This window comes from Otolemur garnettii, unplaced genomic scaffold (genome assembly GCF_000181295.1).
Source record: "Otolemur garnettii isolate 467f Iridium unplaced genomic scaffold, OtoGar3 scaffold00045, whole genome shotgun sequence".
Taxonomy (NCBI): domain Eukaryota; kingdom Metazoa; phylum Chordata; class Mammalia; order Primates; family Galagidae; genus Otolemur; species Otolemur garnettii.
The window spans coordinates 10,288,936-10,310,905 of NW_003852440.1; the positions used below are offsets into that span (position 1 = coordinate 10,288,936).

General features: G+C 41.5%; 1 pseudogene across 1 annotated transcript; it reads right to left on the reverse strand.

The window, feature by feature from the left end:
• Positions 1-9,202: 9,202 nt before the first annotated feature.
• LOC100959127 lies at positions 9,203-10,141 on the reverse strand (annotated as a pseudogene). The gene is made up of 2 exons (XR_153721.3): positions 9,686-10,141; positions 9,203-9,513 (listed from the first exon to the last, which is right to left on the reverse strand). The product of XR_153721.3 is annotated as a ferritin light chain-like (transcript).
• Between the last annotated feature and the right edge of the window lie 11,829 nt (positions 10,142-21,970).

The following is a 21,970-nucleotide window of genomic DNA, read 5'->3' on the forward strand; positions in this document are numbered from 1 at the left end:
ATAATACAGTAGTCATCACTGTAGGATCATAGCTGATTTGAATTCTTTATTTCTTAAACTTTTAACATGACCATGTATTATATTTTTATAAACAACTACTACATTATTAAAAAAGAAGTAAATGGGTCTCAGTTGGAAAATTTATACAATTAATGTTTAGACTCTGACTTTATTAAGAAAAAGTATCTTTGGAATTTATATAGACTGTGTCAGTGACTTTGCCTTGAAGTCTGCATGCACATCACACAATGACACTGCTTTCGTCTGCATGTCACCCTGATGAGACATGGTGAGGAGAGCAGAAACAGAGGCAGTGGTGGCAGCAGGGAGCCTCCTTCTTGGAGGAGCCTCTCCCCACATCATGGCAGACGTGATGGCCACAGAGCTGGATGTGGGGGACACCTACTTGACTAGCCAATTTGCTCTAGTGAGCACCTTCTTTCAAGCTTATCTTGAAATGTATCTGAGTCAACATAAAATATTGGAAGTTATCATCAAGGGAAATTCTCCCTGATCATGGAGACCAGGAATTCTCCTGTATGAACTGCATGGTTAAAACAGCACGACTTTACCCCAACCTAGCTTCTACAATGCTTTGTAAATCGGATCCAGAGGAAAATAATATTTGGAAATGTTTTATTCTTGGGTCTGACTCTTGGCTCAAACTCTGCGGCAGACCCAGAGCAGATGTCCTGTTGGCCCTGAGCCTGTGGCTCTGTGGTGTGCGTCTGTGAGCCCTGGTGGTGTGGCTTAGGGGATGACTACCCGGTGTGTGTTTTAGCAGTACAGTTTTGGGTGAAGAAAAGCTCATTAACTGCTGTTTTACATAAAATTTTGAAAGAACTTGGATTTTCATACATAACTATTTTTTTCTTGGCCACTAATATAAGAAAAGATGATAGAGAAAAGAGGAATGAACCTTTCTCTTCTTGGTAACAAAACCAATAAGTATGGAAATCCCAGGCCTCCCTCCTCCAGTAATTTGTTTCCTGGTAAATTGAAGGGAAATGGAGCCAGATTTAGAGGTGTAGGACCCATAAATTGTTCTTGCTGCCTGGAGAGTGTTGGTATTCCTGGATGTCTGTTGTCTGGAAGTTGCTGCTTCTAGCCGTGGGTGCTGGGTCACTGTTACCCAGCAGGGACTGGGAGGGCACCTCATCTGACAAGTCCCTCTGGCCTTACAAAACGGCAGCACCAGACACCCCTGCAGTTAGTTTCCCTGCCATATGACCCAACAGGAGCTCTGTGCAGCTGCTGCTCACAGGGTGCATCACACTGGTCCCAGGTCTCTCGGAGATCCCTCATGTTGCAGCTTTCTGAGGAGCAGAGTTGCCACATTAACTTACAGCATGGAGTCAGAAATATCCCAGGGGCCAGCAAGGAGCAAGTGTGGCTTCTTGGCTCAGCCCTGCTGGCCAATCTGTTCATTCCATGACCGTAGTGTTTTCTGCCAATAATGGCAGGAAATGCTATGTTCTACTTACGAGTTTTGATCCATTTTTGGCTGATAAAGTGCATCCAAGCAATGATGCTGTGGGTGCCCAGGTGCAAACGTTGGGGCTGCTTGAAAAGCAGACTGAAGTGCAAGTGCTATGGCATCACTGAGGAGTCTCTGCAGTAAGAAGGTAACATAAAATCAGGAGTTCAGGATCCCTGGAAGCCATTCGTACAACATTCACCTTGTGAAGACATGAGTGGCAAAGCATGGGTGTCATGGGAAGCAGCTGTGGGTGGGTGTCACCCTGAAGAGTTTGCAGCAAGGAGGTAATGGGGCCACCTGTGTTCCTACTGCCCACATGACAGATCTTGTCCCCAGAGGACAGTTATTTACCCAATATTGGATATTTAAATGTTGTTTAGTAATTTGATGCTACTGAGAAAATTAATGCCTTAGGTATGAAATTGCATGAGTGTGTTCTTAGAAAGTCTTTATCTTTCAGAGTGCATTTCATCTAGAAATGGTATAAGGATCGGAGTTTGCTTTAAAATAATATGGGAGACAGGAAAGTGGGTGATGAAATAAAACTGGATATGAGCTGACAGTACTTAGAGTTGAGTAGTGTGAGGGTTTGCTGTACTATTCTTTCTACTTAGTGTGTATTTAAACTTTTAATTAATACTTATTTGAAAACAAAAGTGAAAAGCACTTCTTAGTCACCGCATTGCTACTATTTGGCATAATCTTTGGGTATCCTCAGTTCCTCTGCTTTACTCTAAAAAGAAAGGCAATGTTTACACCCACCAACTGCTGTCACTGCTGCGAGTCAACTGTTATCTGTGTGATAGTGGCCTCGGAGATCCCTGAGCCTCAGAGGCCAGGCACGGGGCTCCTGCATGTGTTTAGACTTTTTTAAGAATGAGCACAGGTGGTGGTGACCTGTGAAGCCCACTCGTCCACGGTCCACAGCAGGTGAGGTGGAGAGGCCAGCTCTGCTTTTCCAGTCCCTGCAATTTTCTTTCCCAGCAAAAACTGGTGGAATTGAGACCCTAAAAAGATACCTTTTGGTTGCAGTGGCTCTTCTCAGCCTGAGTCATACAGTTTCCAGATGCTGAAGCCAAGGTTGGGGAGGCCATATGGGTGTTTGCAGGGTCTGTCTTTCTCTCTGCCTTACACTTCTCCAGAATCTCCATGATAGTTGACACTGGTGTCATGACATACAGCTTTTTAAAAGGTGCCACAGTCCCTGGCTTGGCTTCTGGCTCACATGTGCCAGTTCTCCATGCCCGGCTGGACTCCTGTGGGGTCCAGCTCTTTGCAACCTCCTGGAAGATGTCCTGGCAGAGACTGGGTAACTGGAGCTCAGTGGTTAGAGTGCTGGCTCTGTTCACCAGGGGTGGCAGATTTAAACCCAGCCTAGGTCCACTTAACAAAAACAAACAAACAAACAAACAAACAACAACCACCAAGGAATGTGGAGGTGGTAAGGGATCTGGCTTTTTCCTGAGGATTCAAGGATAGGGGGTATGGGTGGCACCTGTGGCTCAAAGGAGTAAGGTGCCAGCCCCATATGCTGAAGGTGGCAGGTTCAAACCCAACCCCGGCCAAAAACTGCAAAAAAAAAGAATAGGGGGTAGAAGGGGCTGCAGGGAGGCAGACCTCCCCAGCTTCCTGTGTGCTGTGTTCACTTCCAGCTACCCCAGAGGAGAGTGGTTACCTGAGGACTGAGCCCCCAAGGACAGAGGGAAGGGGGGCATTCACCATGACTGAGGCCCATCTTTTATTCAGTAATAAAGAGCAAATGAGCCAGGCTGATGATTCAACTTTATCCAGCCACTTCAAATCCTTTATGGAATGAGGAATGGCCTATTAAATAAAGGAATGAGTACATTTACAACAGCCCTTTTAAGCAGCTGAAGGGCAAATTTCAGATTGTGCCTTACAAGGGTTGCCAGATCTAGTGAATAAAAATACAGGGTAACCTAATTAAATTTGAATTTCTGATAAACAATAATTTTTTAGTCTAAGTATTTGGGGCATGTTTATACAGCAACTTGTTTGCTGTTTATCTGATAGGTAATTTAACTGAATGTCCTGGAATCCTACTTCATATATAACTTTTCAGCTTTTTCCACTTTCTGGCTATTTAGTAAACCATGACCAAGAGACTAGGTGGAGGGAGAAGAGGGGGGAGGAGGGGCGGGGCACAGTCTCTGGATTGATGGAGAGGAATAGGGTATACGTTTGGCCTGATTTTCACACAAGTTTTATCTTAAACATGTGCAATTTTTGTATATTTGATTATATCTCAATAAAGCTAAAAGACCCTTTAAAAATGTTCCCAAATAAACAAAAGATATCTGAATAATCTTCAACTATTTGGAAGCTAAATTGTATATTTCAAAATAATTCCCAGGGCAAAAGAGAAATCAAAAGGGAAATTAGAAATAATTCTAAACTGAATAAAAAGTAATAATAAAACACATAAAAATAGTGGGGTATAGCTAAAGTAGAGCTTAGAGGTAAATTTATAATATTAAACTGAAATGGGCAGGTTCTCAGCCCATCTCCTTCCTCCTCCTCCCTCCCCCGAGAGACGACCCTGGGACAGGACAAGTTCTCAGCTTCACTCCCTCCTCCTCCTTCCCCCTCAGAGGCGAAACAAGGAAGCACAAAAAGTCCCAGGTTCAGGTGAACAATGGTGGGAATTTACCCAGATTGTAACCCCCAAGCTGTAACCCTCCTGCCCTGAGCTACCCAGCCATGTTTTGCTTCTGTAGTATGCTTGCTCAAAAATTATATAAGGCAACCTGCCCTGTACTGGGATGGACAGTCTCAGAGCAGTAGTCCTCTGCACAGCTTCAATAAACCTCCGATTGATTTGCACTTAAGTGGGGCCTGAGTCTACATTTCGGGTCATAAGGGGTACAACATAAACAATTAGGTTAGAGAGAAGACTATGCACAATTCACTTTAAGAACTTAGAAAAACAATGTACACACCCCTACTATGAAACTAATTTATACCTTTTATATGAAAGCTATAACCAAATAGCCTAAGAATATGGGGAAGGGGGAGGGAGAGGGGAGAGGGGAATGGATGGAGGGAGGGGGATTGGAGGGATCACTTCTGAGGTTTTTCTTACAGGGGTACAAGTGAATCTTTCTAAGAGTAGAAGGTGAACGTTTTAAAACAATAACTGAGAAAATGACATGAAGGCTGTGTTGACCAGTTTGATGGAAGTATTTCAGATTGCATGTGAAAACCCCACACTGTACCCCAGAAGTGCATTAATGTACATAGTTACCATTCAATAATAATTAAAAAAAAAGAACTTAGAAAAAGGCTGGGCACAGCAGCTCATACCTGTAACCCCTATTTCTAGGAGGCTGAGGAGGGTGGGTTGCTTGAACTCAGAAGTTGGAGACCAGCCTGAATAAGCGCATGACCCGGTCTTTACCAAAAGTAGAAAAACTATCTGGGCATTGTGGCAGGAGCCTGTAGTCCCAGCTACTTAGGAGGCTGAGGCAGGAGGATCACTTGAGCCCAGAAGTTTGAGGTTGCTGTGAGCTGTGATGATGCCATGGCACTCTAGCTCAGAACATATTAAACTCAAATTAAGCAGAAGAAAGGAAACTAGTAAAGATTAGAGTGAAAATCAATGGAATAAACAAAAAGTATATAATCAATGAGATCAATGAAATCAAAAGCTTTTTAAAAAATCAGCAAAGTTGTTAAACATCTAGCCAGACTTATCAGGGGAAAAAAGACATGAAGTGCCAATGTTAGGAGTAAGAAATGTGGTGTCCCTACAAATTCAGTCATTAAAAGCAAGTATGACAAACACTGACATAACAATACATTTGATAATCTTATGAAATGGACAAAGCACTTGAAAAATACAAACTAGAGCTCATTCAGTCAAGAAAGAGCCAGAACAGTCCCTGCGGGGTGGGGTGAGGGGATGGGGGGGAATTCTCCCGTGGCTGTCTCCTGCTTTTTCTGTCTGACTGTGAGCAGAGGCCTCAGGCTTTGTTCTCTGAACACTCTTCTTAAAGATGTTTGTTAGGGAACAGCTGTGCAAGGTAAGGAGCCAGTCTCCTCCCTGCAGGGCAGGTTGGTTTGTGGTACAGAATACTGATGTCTCGTCCAAGGCAGAAGTCAGACAGGTTTGCTGTCAGCCTTTTTGAGAGATCAAAGAGAAAGAGGGAAGGAAGTGTGGGGAGAAAAGAAAGAAGCAACAAAGAGAAAATACAAGAAAAGGAAAGAAAAGATTAATAAAAAGTGTTAGCTTCCTAAAGGAAGGTCCCTTTGGGATTTCGACCCCTGTTGTGACTTTTATCTTGGGCTTTCTCATTGCAGGGCCAGCTTGTGAGCACCGGAGAGGCTCAGGCTTTGTGAAGACAACAAACATGTTCTTCCCCTTCCTTCCTTTCTCTGGTTTCTTTCTCTCTTCTCTTATTTTTTATTTTTTATTTTTATTTTTTGATTTGGTGCATGTTTTCTTTTAAATTTTTTTTAATTAAATCATAACTTTGTACATTGATGCATTTGTGGAGTTCAGGATACTGCTTCAATTTACAATGTGAAATGCTTACATTGAACTAAGTAACACATCCATCACAATTATACTCATTTCTAAATAGTATTAAAATGTACCACTGCATCATGCACATTAGCTAGGGTCCCCCCAGATGCCCACCCTCCTCCCATGTCCCCCCTCCTCTTCCCTCTCTCTCCTCTTTCCTTCTACTTTCTGGACTATAGTTATGTTTGCCATTCGTATGAGTGTGTAGGTGGTTATGTATCGATTTCATGGTGGTATTGAGTACATTGGATGCTTGTTCTTCCATTCTTGAGATACTTCACTAAGAAGATCCAGGTAAACATAAAAAATGTAAAGTCTCCATCATTTTTATGGCTACATAGTATTCCATGCTGTACATATACCACAATTTGTTAATCCAGTCATGGGTTGATGGGCACTTGGGCTTCTTCCATGACTTAGCAATTATGAACTTGGCTGCAATAAACATCCTGGTACAAATGTCTTTATTGTAAAATGATTTTTGATCATCTGGGTATATACCTAATAGAGGAATTGCAGGATCGAATGGTATGTCTACTTTGAGTGTTCTCCAAACTTCTTTTCAAAATGGGTGTATTAGCTTGCATTCCCACCAGCAGTGTAGAAGCATTCCCTTCTCTCCACATCCACGCCAACCTCTGTAGTTTTAGGATTCTGTGATATGGACTAATCTTACTGGAGTTAGATGATATCTCAAAGAGGTTTTGATTTGCATTTCTCTGATGATTAAAAATGATGAGCATTTTTCATGTGTTTTTGGGCCATGTGCCTGTCTTCATCAGAGAAGTTTCTGTTCAAGTCTCTTGCCCACATAGAAATGGGGTTATTTATTCTTTTCTTATTGATTAGTTAAAGTTCTCTGTAGATTCTAGTTATCAGATCTTTGTTGGAAGCATAACCTACAAAAATTTTCTCCCATTCTGAAGGCTGTCTGTTTGCTCTACTTACTGTGCTCTGGGCTGTGCAAAAGCTTTTTAGCTTGAATCAGATCCCAGTAATGTATTTTTGGTGTTGCTTCAATTGCCTGGGGGGTTCTCCTCATAAAATATTCTCCCAGGCCAATTTCTTCAAGTGTTTTCCCTGCACTCTCTTCTACTATTTTTATAGTTTCATATCTTAAGTTTAAATCTTTTATCCAGTGGGAATCAATTTTTGTTAATGGTGAAAGGTAGGGGTCCAGTTTCAGTCTTCTACAGGTCGCCAGCCAGTTCACCCAGCACCATTTGTTAAATAGGGAGTCTTTCCCCTACTGGATATTTTTTTTTTTTTTTTTTTTTTGACAGAGCCTCAAGCTGTCCCCCCTGGGTAGAGTGCTGTGGCATTACAGCTCACAGCAACCTCCAACTCCTGGGCTCAAGCGAGTCTCTTGCCTCCGCCTCCCAAGTAGCTGGGACCACAGGCGCCCACCACAACGCCTGGCTGTTTTTTGGTTGCAGCCGTCATTGTTGTTTGGCGGGTCTGGGCTGGGGATTCAAACCTGCCACCTTAGGTGTACGTGGCTGGCGCCTTAGCCGGTTGAGCTATAGGCGCCGAGCCCCTACTGGATATTTTTGATAGACTTATCAAAGATTAAATGGTGGTAAGTAGCTGGGTTCATCTCTTGGTTCTCTATTCTGTTCCATAAATCTACCACTCTGTTTTTGTGCCTGTACCATGCTGTTTTGATCACTATAGATTTATAGTATAGCCTGAAGTCTGGTAATGTGATACCTCCTGATTTGTTTTATTTCTGAGTAATGTATTTGCTATTTGAGGCTTTTTATGATTCCATATAAAATGAAGTACTATTTTTTCAAGTTCTTTAAAGTATAACAATGGTGCTTTAATAGGGATTGCATTAAATCTGTAGATTGCTTTGGGTAGTATGGACATTTTAATAATGTTGATTCTTCCCAGCCCTGAGTATGGTATGTTTTTCCATTTGTTAACATCTTCAGTTATTTCTTTTCTTAGAGATTCATAATTCTCCTTATAGAGATGTTTCACTTCCTTTATTAGGTAAATTCCCAGATATTTCATCTTCTTTGGCATTATTATAAAAGGAATAGAGTCCTTGATTGTTTTTTCAGCTTCACTAGTGTTGGCGTATATAAAAGCTACTGACTAGTAAATATTGATTTTATATCCTGAGACTCTGATGTATTCCTTGATGACTTCTAAGAGATTTGAAGTTGAGTCCCTGGGATTTTCCAGGTAGAGGATCATATCATCAGTGAAGAGTAAGAGTTTGATCTCCTCTGACCCTCTTTGTATACCCTTGATCACCTTCTCTTGCCTGATTGTGAAGGCTAAGACTTCCATTACTATGTTGAATAGCAGTGGAGACAGTGGGCATCCTTGCTTTGTTCCTGATCTGAGTGGAAATGTTTTCAATTTTACATCATTCAATATGATATTGGCTGTGGGTTTGCTGTAGATAACCTCTATCACTTTAAGAAATGTGCCTTCTATGCCTATTTTCTTAAGAATCTGACCATGAAAGGATGCTGCATATTATCAAAGGCTTTTTCTGTGTCAATTGAGAGAATCACATGGTCTTTTTATTTCATTGATGGGTTTTTTATTTCATTGATGTGATGTATTATATTTATAGATTTGTGTATGTTCAACCAACCCTGTAATCCTGGAACAAACCCAGCTTGATAATGGTGTATAATTTTTTTGATGTGCTGTTGAATTCTGTTTCCTAAGATCTTATTCAATATTTTTGCATTGATATTCAATAATGATATTGGTCTATAATTTTATTTTCTTGTTGGATCCTTTCCGGTTTGGGGGATCAGGGTGATATTTGCTTATAGAATGTGTTGGGAAGTATTCCTTCTTTTTCTGTGCTTTGGAAAACATTATATTATATAGGTCCTAGTTCCTCTAGAAAGGTTTGATAGAGTTTAGACATGAAGCCATCTGGTCCTGGACTTTTCTTTTTAGGGAGATTTCATATTGTTGATGCTATTTCAGTGGTTGATATAGGTCTATTCAAAATTTCTAATTCTATCTGGTTGAGTCTAGGAAGGTGATATGCTTCCAGGTATTGGTCCATTTCCTTCAGATTTTCATATTTCTGGGAAGACAAATTTTTGTAGTAACCCTTGAGGATTTTTTGAATTTCTTTTTTTTTTTTTTCTGACTAGATGCACAAAGCTTTATTTCTATTTGGTCCAAGGCTTGGGAGCAGACTGCAAGGTGTTTAAAAAACTGCCTTGTGGCTGGAGGAAGAGGCTCTGGCAGAAGCCCTTGATAGTTTGAAAAGGGCTCCTCAGAGGTCACTGGTCTCTGTAGGCTTTTAGTCATGCTTGAGAGTGAGCCTTTTGAAGAGATACTTGCCCAGCCCAGCCTGAGGGCCGGCCAGCCTGTGGAGGTTGGTCAGGTGGTTGCCCATCTTCTTGAGGAATTTCACTTCCTCATCTAGGAAGTGACTCTCCAGGAAGTCACAGAGATGAGGGTCTGTGCGGGCAGAACCCAGGGCATGAAGATCCAAAAGAGCCTTAGCCGGGCATTGTGGCAGGTGCCTGTGGTCCCAGCTACTTGGGAGGCTGAGGCAGGAGACTCGCTTGAGCCCAGGAGTTGGAAGTTGCTGTGAGCTGTGAGGCCACGGCACTCTACCCAGGGGGGATAGCTTGAGGCTCTGTCTCAAAAAAAAAAAAAAAAAAAAGAGCCTGGTTCAGGCTCTTCTCCAGGGTCAAGGTGGCTTCCATTGCATCCAGGGTTGAACCCCATTCATCTTGAGATGGCTTCTGCATGTCCAGGAAGAGAACACAGCTGCCACACTGGTTTTGCATCTTCAAAAGATGCTTAGAGCCCTCCCGCTTCTCCTCCGCCTACTAGCAGAAGAAGTGTCCCACGCCTTTCAGAGCCACATCATCACAGTCAAAATAGTAGCCCAGAGAGAGGTAGGTGTAGGAGGCCCGCAGATGCAAATTGACCAGGCAGTTGATGGCTGCCTCCACATCGGTGGAATAATTTTGACGAATCTGGGAGCTCATGGTTGATTGATAATAAGGAACAAACCACAAAAAAAGCTGGCTCCAGAAGCAGGAGATGGCCATGAAGATGGTCCCAGAGATTACAAGTAGAAAAGAATGAGACTGGAAAATTGCCGAAGGCTAGAAGAAAGGTAGTCCCCGGATCTGTTCCATTCAAACGCTGTTGAAGCAAGACACAGGTCCAAGGGACCACCTCATGCGCTATCGATTTTTTGAATTTCTGAAGTGCCTGTTGTTATTTCTCCTTTATCATTTCTGATAGACGATATTAGAGATTTTACTTTTCTATTTCTAGTTAGGTTGACCAAAGGTTTATCAATTTTGTTAATCTTTTCAAAAAACCAACTTTTTCCTTTGCTGATCTTCTGAATGATTCTTTTGTTTTCAATTTCATTTAATTCTGCCCTAATTTTGGTTATTTCTTTTCTTCTTCTTGGTTTGGGGTTGCAATGTTCTTCCTTTTCCATTTGCTTGAGATGATGCATTAAGTTGTTGGCTTCCTCTCTTTCTATTTTCTTAATGAAGGTTTCCAATGCTATAAATTTCCCTCTTAGGACTGCTTTTGCAGTATTTAACAGGTTTTGATAATTTGTGTCTTTGTTACCATTTTGTTCCAAAAATTTAGTGATTTCCTTCTTAATCTCATCTTTGACCCAGCTATCATTCAGCCTAAGATTATTTAGCTTCCATGAGTTTTTTGATAATGAAGATTCCTGTTGCTGTTGAGTTCCCCTTTTATTCCATGGTGGTCCAAGAAGATACAAGGAATAATTTCTACACTTTTAAATTTGCTGAGGTTAGACTTGTATCCTAGGATATGATCTATTTTAGAGGATGACCCGTGGACTGATGAGAAGAAAGTATATTCAGTTTTGTTAGGATGAAATGTTATATACAGGTGTGTAAAGTCCTTTTGTTCTAGGGTCAGGTTTAAGTCTGACCCCAGTCTTTGTTTAGTTTCTTCTTGGAGGATCTAAAACTGGCAAAGGGGTGTTAAAATCTATTGTAGTGCAGGAAGATATCAAGTTATTCATATTCATTAGGGTCTGCTTTATGAATTGAGGAGCATTCTGGCAGGGTGCATAAATGTTAATTATAGAAATCTCTTCATGTTGGGTGTTTCCCTTGACAAATATGTAGCAACCTTCCTTATCTTTCATTATCTCTGTTGGTTTAAAGCTAATTGTATCTGCTACTAAAGTTGCAACCCCTGCTTTTTTCTGGTTTCCATTTGCCTGTAATATACAAGTCCCTTCATCCTGAGTCTATTTTTATCCTTTAAGGTAAGGTGAGATTCTTGGATACGGCAGATATCTGGTCTGAGTTTATGTATCCAGTCAGCCAGGCTGTGCCTCTTTAGAGGACAATTTAAACCATTCACATTAATTGAGATAATTGATAAGCCTGGTTGTGTTTTGTGTGTCATGATTTTTGGATGTCCAGTGGACATTTTTAATCCTTTCACCACTGTGGAAGTTGGGTTTTGTTCAAAAATTTCTGGGTGAGTTTACTTTGGAGGTAGAGCATTGTTGTTGTGGAGGATGGGTCTGAGAATATCCTGGAGAGCTGGTTTAGTTATGGCAAATATCTTCAACATGTCTATGTCATTAAAGTATTTGATTTCTCCATCACAAATGAAACTCAGTTTAGCTGGATACAGGATCCTGGGCTGGAAGTTGTTTTGTTTTAGGAGACCGAAGGTCGATGACCATCTTCTTCTGGCTTGAAACGTTTTGGCTGAGTGAACTACAGTCATTCTGACATTTCTCCCTTTGTAAGTGATGCTTTTCTTATATCTGGCTACTTGCAGAATTTTCTCCTTTGACTTAACTTTGGGAAAGTTAATCACAATGTATCTAGGAGATGATTTTTTGGATTAAGTCTTGCTGGGGTTCTGAAACTGTCTGCTATCTAAAGTTCTGTATCTCTTGCAATGCTTGGGAAATTCTCCTCCAAAACCTCTTGGAGTAGAGCATCTGTACCTTTAAGACCATCCTCTTCTCCTTTGGGAATTCCTATAAGACAAATGTTTGATCTTTTGGAGCAATCCCACAACACCCTCAGGGAATGATCAGTTTTTGCTCTCCATTTTTCTGCCTCTTTGAGTGTTTCGGTACATTCAAAAGCTTTGTCTTCAGTTTCAGAGATCCTTACTTCTGCTTGGTCAGCTCTATTATTTAGGGATTCTACTGTATTTTGGAGCTCCTCAACTAACTTCTTTGTTTCCTTGAGCTCTGCTATCTCTTTTCTTATTATGTCCATATCTTTGGTGACTTGCGCATTGAGTTCATCAATTTCTTGAGACAACTTTAGAAACTACTCTTTGGAATTCAATTTCTATTTCTTCCATTCTATTTACCTTATTTGCCATCCATGTTCTGAATTCGATTTCTGACATTGCTGCCATTTGTCTATGCATGGTATCTTCAGTTGTGTCTCCTTTGTCATTTCTTGGGAGTTGATCTACTCTGGTTATTCATGTTGCCAGAGTTCTTCTGTTGGGTCCACACCATGTTTATTTTCCACTGTTTGGTTTATTAGAACTGGCAGGGTGAGATTGAATTAGGGTTCCCAGTTAGTAGAGATAGCTCCTTACCACAGCACTAGGCTTTGTAAGTGTGGCTTATTTCCTATAACCTTACACAGGCCCCTTTCAGTTTTAGCTGGAGATTCTGAGGATCTACTTGGTGAGATAGCACAAGCTATCTCTGTTTTGATATCAGCCAACCTCTACCCTATCCTTAGAAATCACAGTATTAGGTTGAAATCTCTACTATGAACAGATAGAAACAGCTGTGGTGCCCAACCCCAACCCTTCAGTTCTTTTCTGCTATAGAACTTCAAAGGTCAACCTCACAATGTCCCAAAGTGGACAGCCCCAGACATGGGTTCCAACCAAATTGTCTGAGGCATTGCAAACCCTGCCCAATAGAGAGGGATTCAAGGGTCTCCAACAGCACAATTGGAGCCAGGGATCCACACTCCTGCCTGCCAGACTCAGTCCACACTGTTGTCCGCTTCTCTGCTCACAGTCACAGCTGGAGCCAGGGGCCACGCCTCCACTCACCAGTCTCAGTCCATACACAGCTATCCTCTGTTTGCCAGACCAGTTGGAGTCAGGGGACTACATCTCCACCAGCCAATCTCAGTCCACTGCCTGGCAAGCCTCTGTTCACAGGCTCTGTTGGAGTCAGGGCACCACACTCCACTTGCAGGTTTCAGTCTTCACCTGGTAAGCCTCTGCCCATCAGCCCTGCTTGAGATAGTGGACCACGCCCTAGCCCTCAGGTCTTGGTTCACACACAGTAATTCACTGCTGGAGGATTCTGTTGGAATTAGGGGACCATGCCCTTGCTTTCAGGTCAAGCCTCTGCTCACTGGCTCAGCAGGCGCTGGGGACCAGCCCTGTCTGCCGAACTCAGTCCACACAGGGCAACCACTCTCCTGCTATGGGTGCCATCAGAGCTGGATGTTCTGCACCCTGTCCCATCAGACACAGCCCGAACTGAGGATCTACAGTACCACTGGCCTGGCATAGTCATAACCAGGGGACTGCTCCTCCTCCTGTCAAGTGTCCCTTTCTTCCCATACCCTCTTTCTTCCCCGTTAGTTGCAGATTCCAATGGCAGTCCACGCTATGTCCAGATCACTCAGGACAAGACCAAACACCCTGTGCTCTGCAGGGGGCAGAGCTTCAGACTGTCATGTGAGGGGGAAAGGGTAGACTGGGAGTTTGGACTTGTGGGGGGAAATATCTGTTCAATTTTATGCCTGGTGAGGTGGTGTCTAAGTTCATAAGTGGGAGCTTCCTGAAGAAAGAGACCTGGAGTTTAGCAGCTCTCTCCAGCGAGGTAAAATTGTTCCCTGCTCATTCGCAGATAGCCTGCGGCAGGCCTGCTTGGGGGAGGGGTCTCCCATCCTCTAGTTGATAGGCTTTCTACCTGTAATTTGTTTTCTTGAATGCTCTTCCTTGGAGTTACAGCTTGCTATACTTATTTCTGGGCTCAGCTCCCTGTCTTTGGCTTCATAGAGTCCGATTCCATCCAGTTTTTCTTCCTGTGTTCAGAAGCCTCTGCCGAGGGTTGCTACCAGTTGGCTACCTTCCCAGAATCCCCTTCTCTTAGTTTTTAAACAAATAACTCCATACCATAAACTTTCTCCCTATAAAGGGATTTAAAATTTAAATCTAGTGGTTTTTAGAACCTTCAGAGTCATGCAACCACCACCATTATCTGAGTTTAGAGCTTTTTCATTGCCCCCAAGGGAAACTCTGCACACATCAATGGTCATTCCTCATTTTCACCCCCACCTCCGCCCCTCCATTCTAGGAAACCACTACTTCTGTGCCCATTCTGGAAATTGAGTGTCACTGCATCAGTCCTTGTTTTTTTCTTTTTATGAGACAGAATCTTGCTCTGGGTAGAGTGCCATGGTGTCATAGCTCACAGTAAGCTCAAACTCTTGGGCTCAAGCAATCCTCTTGCCTTAGCCACCTGAGTAGCTGGGACTACGAGCGCCCACCACAACACCCAGCTCGTTTTACAGACTTGGTCTCACTGTTGCTCAGGCAGGTCTCCAACTCCTGAGCTCAGACAATCCACCCACCTCTGGCTCCCAGAATGCTGGAATTACAGGTTTGTGTCCTCTTTAACTTAGTATGATGTTCTCAAGGTTCATCTCTGTTATTGTTACATTGTACGAATGTTTGACATTATTTATCTATTTATTGGCTGATAGACACATGGGCTAATTATACTTCTCATGACTGTGAGTAATGCTGCTGTGAATATCTGCATTCAGGCCTTTGTGTGGATACAGGCTGCCCCTTGCCTTTGAGTGTGTGCCTAGGAGCAGACCTGTCCCTCATATGGTAACGCTATAGGGGCTGCCAGAAGGTCTTCCAAACTGGCCACCTTATTTCACCTTTTCATCAGCAGAGGATGAGGGCTTCAATCCTCCCCAACATTCGTTATCTTGTTGTGGGACAAGAAAAGACCACACAACCAAATTAAAGTGTCTAAATGGAGTCTTTTATTAGCCAGCTGGTGGCTGACTCTATAGCTTCTGAAAAGGACCAAGAGAACAGCCCCGACCTAAATATTTTCAAGGTATATATAGGGTGGGCTACATGAGTAGGGTGACCAGACGTCCCGCTTTTGGTGGGACAGTCCCACTTTTCAACAATTTGTCCCACATCCCACAGCATTTTTAAAAAGTCCCGATTTTTGGAACGAATGCACGAATGGGCAGGAGCACAGGAAGGGAATATACGGTTTTTGGCTGCAATGTGGCTATTTGGCCAGAATATGAGTTTTATATTATTTTTGTTAATTTTATAATGTTAAATTGTAACAACAACAAATAATTGCTGAGAAGTGATTATTGAGAACTGCGTATCAAAGTTTGCATTGTTGTCAGGCCCTGCCCTGCCCCCCTGTCCAGCCCCCCGCCCCACCCCTGGGCCATGTTGTCCCACCATACTGATGTTAAAATCTGGTCACTTTATACATGAGCTGATGCAAGTAAGCAGACAGATGATTCCAACTGGTCGGTTAACAGAAGTTGATATGGTGGCTAGCAATTATACAGCTGCAAGATTTTTTTTTAATTTGTTGTTGGGGATTCATTGAGGGTATAAGAAACCAGGTTTCACTGATTGTATTTGTAAGGTAAAATCCCTCTTACAATCATGTCTTGCCCGCAAAAGGTGTGGCACACACCAAGACCCCACCCCCCACTCTCCATCCCTCTCTCTGCTATTCCCTTCCTCACCCCTCCCTCCTTTTTCTTCTCTCTGCTCTCCCCTACCCCTACCATGTCATTAATTGTCATTAATTGTCCTCATATCAAAATTGAGTACATAGGATTCATGCTTCTCCATTATTGTGATGCTTTACTAAGAATAATGTGTTCCACTTCCAATACAAAGGCTGTAAAGTCTCCATTTTTTAAAAAGGCTGAATAGTATTCCATGGTATGCATATACCACAGCTTGTTAATCCATTCCTGGGTTCGAGAGTATTCAGGCTGTTTCCACATTTTGGCGACTGTAAATTGAGCTGCAATAAACAGTCTAGTGCAAGTGTCCTTATGATAAAAGGATTGTTTTTCTTCTGGGTAGATGCCCAGTAATGGGATTGCAGGATCAAATGGGAGGTCTAGCTTAAGTTCTTTGAGGGTTCTCCATACTTCCTTCCAAAAAGGTTGTAGTAGCTTGTAGTCCCACCAGCAGTGTAAAACTATTCCCTTCTCTCCACATCCACACCAGCGTCTGCAGTTTTGAGATTTTGTGATGTGGGCCATTCTTGCTGGGGTTAGTGGTTATCTCAGGGTGGTTTAGATTTGCATTTCTCTAATAATTAGGAATGATGAGCATTTTTTTCGTATGTTTGTTCGCCATTCATCTGTCTTCTTTACAGAAGGTTCTAATCATGTCTCTTGCCCATTGGTATATGGTATTGTTGGCTTTTTTCATGTGGATTGATTTGAGTTCTCTATAGATCCTAGTTATCAAGCTTTGTCTGATTCAAAATATGCAAATATCCATTCCCATTGTGTAGGTTGTCTATTTGCTTTGGTTGTTGCCTCCTTTGCTGTACAGAAGCTTTTCGGTTTCATTAAGTCCCATTTGTTTATTTTTGTTGTTATTGCAATTGCCACGGCAGTCTTCTTCATGAAGTCTTTCCCCAGGCCAATATCTTCCAGTGTTTTTCCTATACTTTCTTTGAGGATTTTTATTGTTTCATGCCTTAACTTTCAGTCCTTTATCCACCTTGAATCAATTTTTGTGAGTGGGGAAAGGTGTGAGTCCAGTTTCAGTCTTTTATATGTGGCTATCCAGTTCTCCCAGCACCATTTATTGAATAGGGAGTCTTTCCCCCAAGGTATGTTCTTGTTTGGTTTATCAAAGATTAGGTGGTTGTAAGATGTTAGTTTCATTTCCTGCTTTTCTATTTGATTCCAAATGTCTATGTCTCTATTTTTGTGCCAGTACCATGCTGGTTCCAGTTTGGAGAGGAAAAGCTTTCAGTTTCACTCCATTCAGTAAAATATTAGCTGTGGGTTTGTCATAGATAGCTTCTATCAGTTTCAGAAATATGTCACGTATGCCTAAACTCTTCAGTGTTCTAATTAGAAAAGGATGCTGGATTTTATCGAATGCTTTTTTTGCATCTCTTGAGAGGATCATATAGTCTTTGTTTTTGTTTCTGTTAATACAGTGGATAATGTTTATGGACTTGTGTATGTTAAACCAGCCTTGCATCCCTGGGGTGAAACCTACTTGATCATGACGTATGATTTTTTTTTTTTTTTTTTGGCCAGGGCTGGGTTTGAACCTGCCACCTCCAACATATGGGGCCAGCACTCTACTCCTTTGAACCACAGGCGATGCCCATGGATGATTTTTTTGATGATAAGCTATAATCTATTGGCTAGGATTTTGTTGAGAATTTTTGCATGTGTATTCATTAGTAAAATTGGTCTGAAATTCTCCTTTTTAGTTGAGTCTTTTCCTGGCTTTAGTATCAATCAGGGTGATGTTTGCTTCATATAATGTGTTGGGGAAGATTCCTTCCTCCTCAATTTTTTGGAATAATTTCTGCAATGTGGGAATAATCTCTTCCTTGAAGGTTTGATAGAATTCTGGTGTGAAGCCATCTGGACCAGGGCATTTTTTTGTTGGAAGTTTTTTTTATTGTTTTTTTAATCTCAGTGCTTGAAATTGGGCTGTTCAGGAGCTCTATTTCTTCCTGGCTAAGTCTAGGGAGAGGGTGTGATTCCAAATATTGATCCTTTTCCTTCATATTGTCAAATTTCAGAGCATAGAGTTTCTGTTAGTATCCAGAGATGATCTCTTGTATCTCTGAGGCATCAGTTGTTATTTCCCCTTTATCATTTGTGATTGAGGTTACTAGAGATTTCACTTTTTTATTTTTAGTAGTCTGGTCAAAGGTTTATCTAATTTATTTATTTTTTTCAAAAAACCAACTCCTTGTTTTATTAATTTTCTGAATGATTCATTTGTTTTCAATTTCATTGATCTCTGAGTTAATTTTGGATATTTCTTTTCTTCTGCTGGGTTTAGGCTTAGATTGTTCTTTTTCCAATTCCATAAGATGGCTTGTGAGTTTGTTGATGCGCTCTCTTTCTTATTTTTGAATGTCATCATCTAAAGTGATGAATTTTCCTCTCAAAACTGCTTTTGAAGTATCCCACAGGTTTTGGTAGCTTGTGTCTTCATGGCTGTTTTGCTCAAGGAAGTTAATGATTTCCTCTTTTATTTCTTCCTGCACCCCACTTTCATTCAACAGAAGGTTGTTTAATTTCCATGTCTTTATGTGGAGTTGAATATTTTTGTTGGAGTTGAGTTCCACCTTTAGTGCCTTGTGGTCTGAGAAGATACAAGGTAAAATTTCAATTCTTTTGATTCTATTGAGGTTTGGTTTTTTTTGTCCTAGGGTATGATCAATTTTGGAGAATGTTCCATGGGGTAATGAGAAGAATACATATTCTTTATCTTTGAGATGGAGTGCTCTATATGCGTATATCAAGCACAGTTGCTCTAGGGTCTTATTTAAGTCCCTTATATCTTTGTTTAATTTCTGTTTAGGGGATTTGTCCAGCTCTGTAAGAGGAGTATTAAAGTCCCCTTTTATTATATTATAGGATATCATATTGCTCAGACTGAGTAACATCTGTTTCAAGAATCTGGGAGCATTTAAACTGGGTACATAAATATTTAGAATTGAAATGTCTTCTTGTATTTTTCCCTTGACCAATATAAAGTGACCATCTTTGTCTTTTTTGAGTTTAGTTGCTTTAAATCCACATGTGTCTGAAAATAATATTGCAACTCCTCTTTTCTTCTGAATTCCATTTGCCTGAAAAATTGTCTTCCAACCCTTAACTCAGAGTTTTAATTTGTCTTTTGAAGCTAGGTGTGTTTCCTGCAGACAGCAAATGGGTGGCTTGTGTTTTTAAATCCAATCAGCTAATCTATGCCTCCCTCCCTCTGGAGTGGGAAACTCAAGCCATTAACATTTAGTAAGATAATTGATAAGTGTGGTAGTGTTCTGTTCATCTTATTTTGTGAGAGTCCATTGCTTAGTTTTATCTTTTGCATCATTATGGAAGTTAGGTTCTGTCCTTTAATTTCTGGCTGCTTACATTGCTAGTGGTCCATTGTGATGTTCAGTGTGTAGAGCAGGTTGAAGTATTTCCTCAATGTTTGTATATCAGTAAATGATTTGATTTCTCCATCAATTTTAAAGCTTAGCTGAGCAGGATATAGAATTCTGGGCTGGAAATTGTTCTGTTTAAGTAGATGAAAGGTAAATGACCATTGTCTTCTTGCTTCAAAAGTTTCATCAGAGAAGTCTGCAGTCACCCTGATGGATTTGCCCCATAGGTCAACTGGCACTTACTCCTGGCAGCATACAGAATCTTTACTTTTGTCCTGACTTTGGACAGGTTCATCACAATGTCTTGGAGAAGCTTGGTTAGAGTTTAGGTGACCTTGGGTCTGATATGCCTCTGAAAGGAGTGTGTCAGAATCTTTGGTGATATTTGGGAAATTTTCATTTATAATATTCTCTAGTACGGCTTCCATTCCCCTGGGGCATTCTTCTTCCCCTTCTGGGATATCTATAACTCGTATGTTTGAACATTTCATAAAGTCCCATAATTCTGTCAGTGAATGTTCTGCTTTCTCTCTCTTCTTTTCTGCCTCTTTAACTATCTGAGATATCTCAAGATCTTTGTCCTCTACCTCTGAGATTCCTTCTTCTGCATGGTCTAATCTGTTGTTGATACTTTCTATTGCATCTTTAAGTTCCCTAATTGATTGCTTCAGTTCCTTCAGCTCTGCTATATCCTTTCTATATTCTTCATACTGTTAATCTCTAATTTGATTCTGTTTTTGGATTTCCTTTTGGTTATTTTCCACTTGATCAGCAGTTTCCTTCATTGTTTCCATCATTTCCTTCATTGTTTTTGTCATCTGTATTCTCAATTCCCTTTCTGTCATTTCCAACATTTCTTTATAGGTGAAATCCTCTGCAGGTCCCTTCAGGAGGTTGCTCTGGACTGGTTTTTTCATGTTGCCATGATTTTTCTGCTGGTTCTTCCTCATGAGTGATTTATCTGCTTCCTTGCTCTAATTTTCCTTTCATTTCCTCTTGCTCTTTAAGTTACCATGCCTCTGTACTAGGGTTTTGAAGAGTCCTTTTGGTATAGGACCAGAAGGATGAGAAAATTGAAGAGAAGGAAGAGAAAAAAGAAAGGATAAAAAAGGAAAGAAAAGAGAGAACGGAGAGGGGGTGGGTAAAAGGGAATATTAACAAAAAGAAGAGAGGCACAGAAAGAGGGAGACAGGAGCAATATAGGTGCACCATAGAGTACTTTGACCCAATCTTAAAAACTCCCAACCTCTGGGGATACTGGGTTGGGTGGTTCTCTTGCGGTCAGCAGCTCTTTGCTAGCCTGTTTGGACACAGTACCCCACCTCCACCAAGTAGAGCAGAAAGACAAAAATGCTATAAATCAAACCAAAACAAGAAAACAGAAAACTTTATGGGATAAAGTTGGGCAAAAAAAACAAATAATAAGTGAAGAAACACTAGCAGAAATGAAATTCTAATTGTTAAAAAAGGCAACAATGGGAAATTATATTTAAACTAGAAAAATGAAGAAAGAAAAGAAAAATCTATAGGGAAATGTTGAAATTAAAAAACAAACAAACAAACAAAAACAAAACAAACAAAGAAAAAACCCAAAGCAGTATATATATTTAGGAGAGCCTAAATCTCTCCTCAGCCTGCTTAAAAGACACTTTAAACTACCAACCTGGGCTAAGCAGAAGCTTTCCTGGGAAAGCACTTGTGGCTGGGATCATTCCTGAAGTGGCTATCCACTTACCCAGTGTGCCAAAACCAATCTCACACTATGCCCCTGAGGGCCAAGGCTGTAAGGCATCTCAGTCCCTGCCTTTAGGCTGCTCAGTCACTAGATTACTGGCTCCCACCTGATCCTTGCTCTGTGACCCTGAGGGCGGAGCTTGCCAGGGCAGTTCTCCCACAATGGCTCCAAGAGGCCCACAGCTGAACACTATTAGCTCCATGTGGCTCAGCAGCTCAGTCTGGGGTCCTAGACAATGCTTAAAGTCCTCCACTCTCTTGCCCAAGTTCTCCCAAGGTAGTTCAACTGAGTGCCAAGTCCAAAAATAATCCCAAACAGCTCACAGGTAAAGCCTTTCCAGTTTGCAATCTCACTGCAGCTGTACTTACAGCTGCTGGAGGGATTAGACCAAACAAACACACTCTGTCCTCCTTATGAAATCCAGAAGTCCCTTGCTGACTCCCTGTGTCTCCAAAGGTATGTTTCTGGGCAGATACCACCAGCCAGAGATGCCTGAAATCTGCTCTCCCCAGACTCACTGTGCCCAGTTGCAAGGAAGTTGTTACTCGGTGGCCATCTTGCTCCTAGTCCCCCACCTGCAAGATTTTAAAAAAATTTTATCAAGAGGTCATAGCCTCCTGAGTGATATAACTGACCTTCACAAAAGTAGACTTTGTATTTGTGGTTAGCAGACAAATAACAACTTTTTCACAATACAAGCTCCGTAAGTTCTTATCCTGTTTCTCCACTCTTCCCTCCTCCCTCTGCCCCTCCAAGGGGTTGGTGCACGGTGATGGAAGCCATTTCAGTCTTTCTTTTTGATTACAGTTCTAGTGGATGTGAAATGGTATCTCTTTGTGGTTTTGATTTGAATTTTCCTCATGACTAATGATATTAAGCACTTTTCATGTTCTTCTTGGCCATTTGTATATATGCATATCTTTCAGAAAAATCTCTGTTCAGGCTCAGCGCCTATAGCTCAACCGGCTAAGGCGCCAGCCACGTACACCTAAGGTGGCGGGTTCGAATCCCCAGCCCGGACCCGCCAAACAACAATGACGG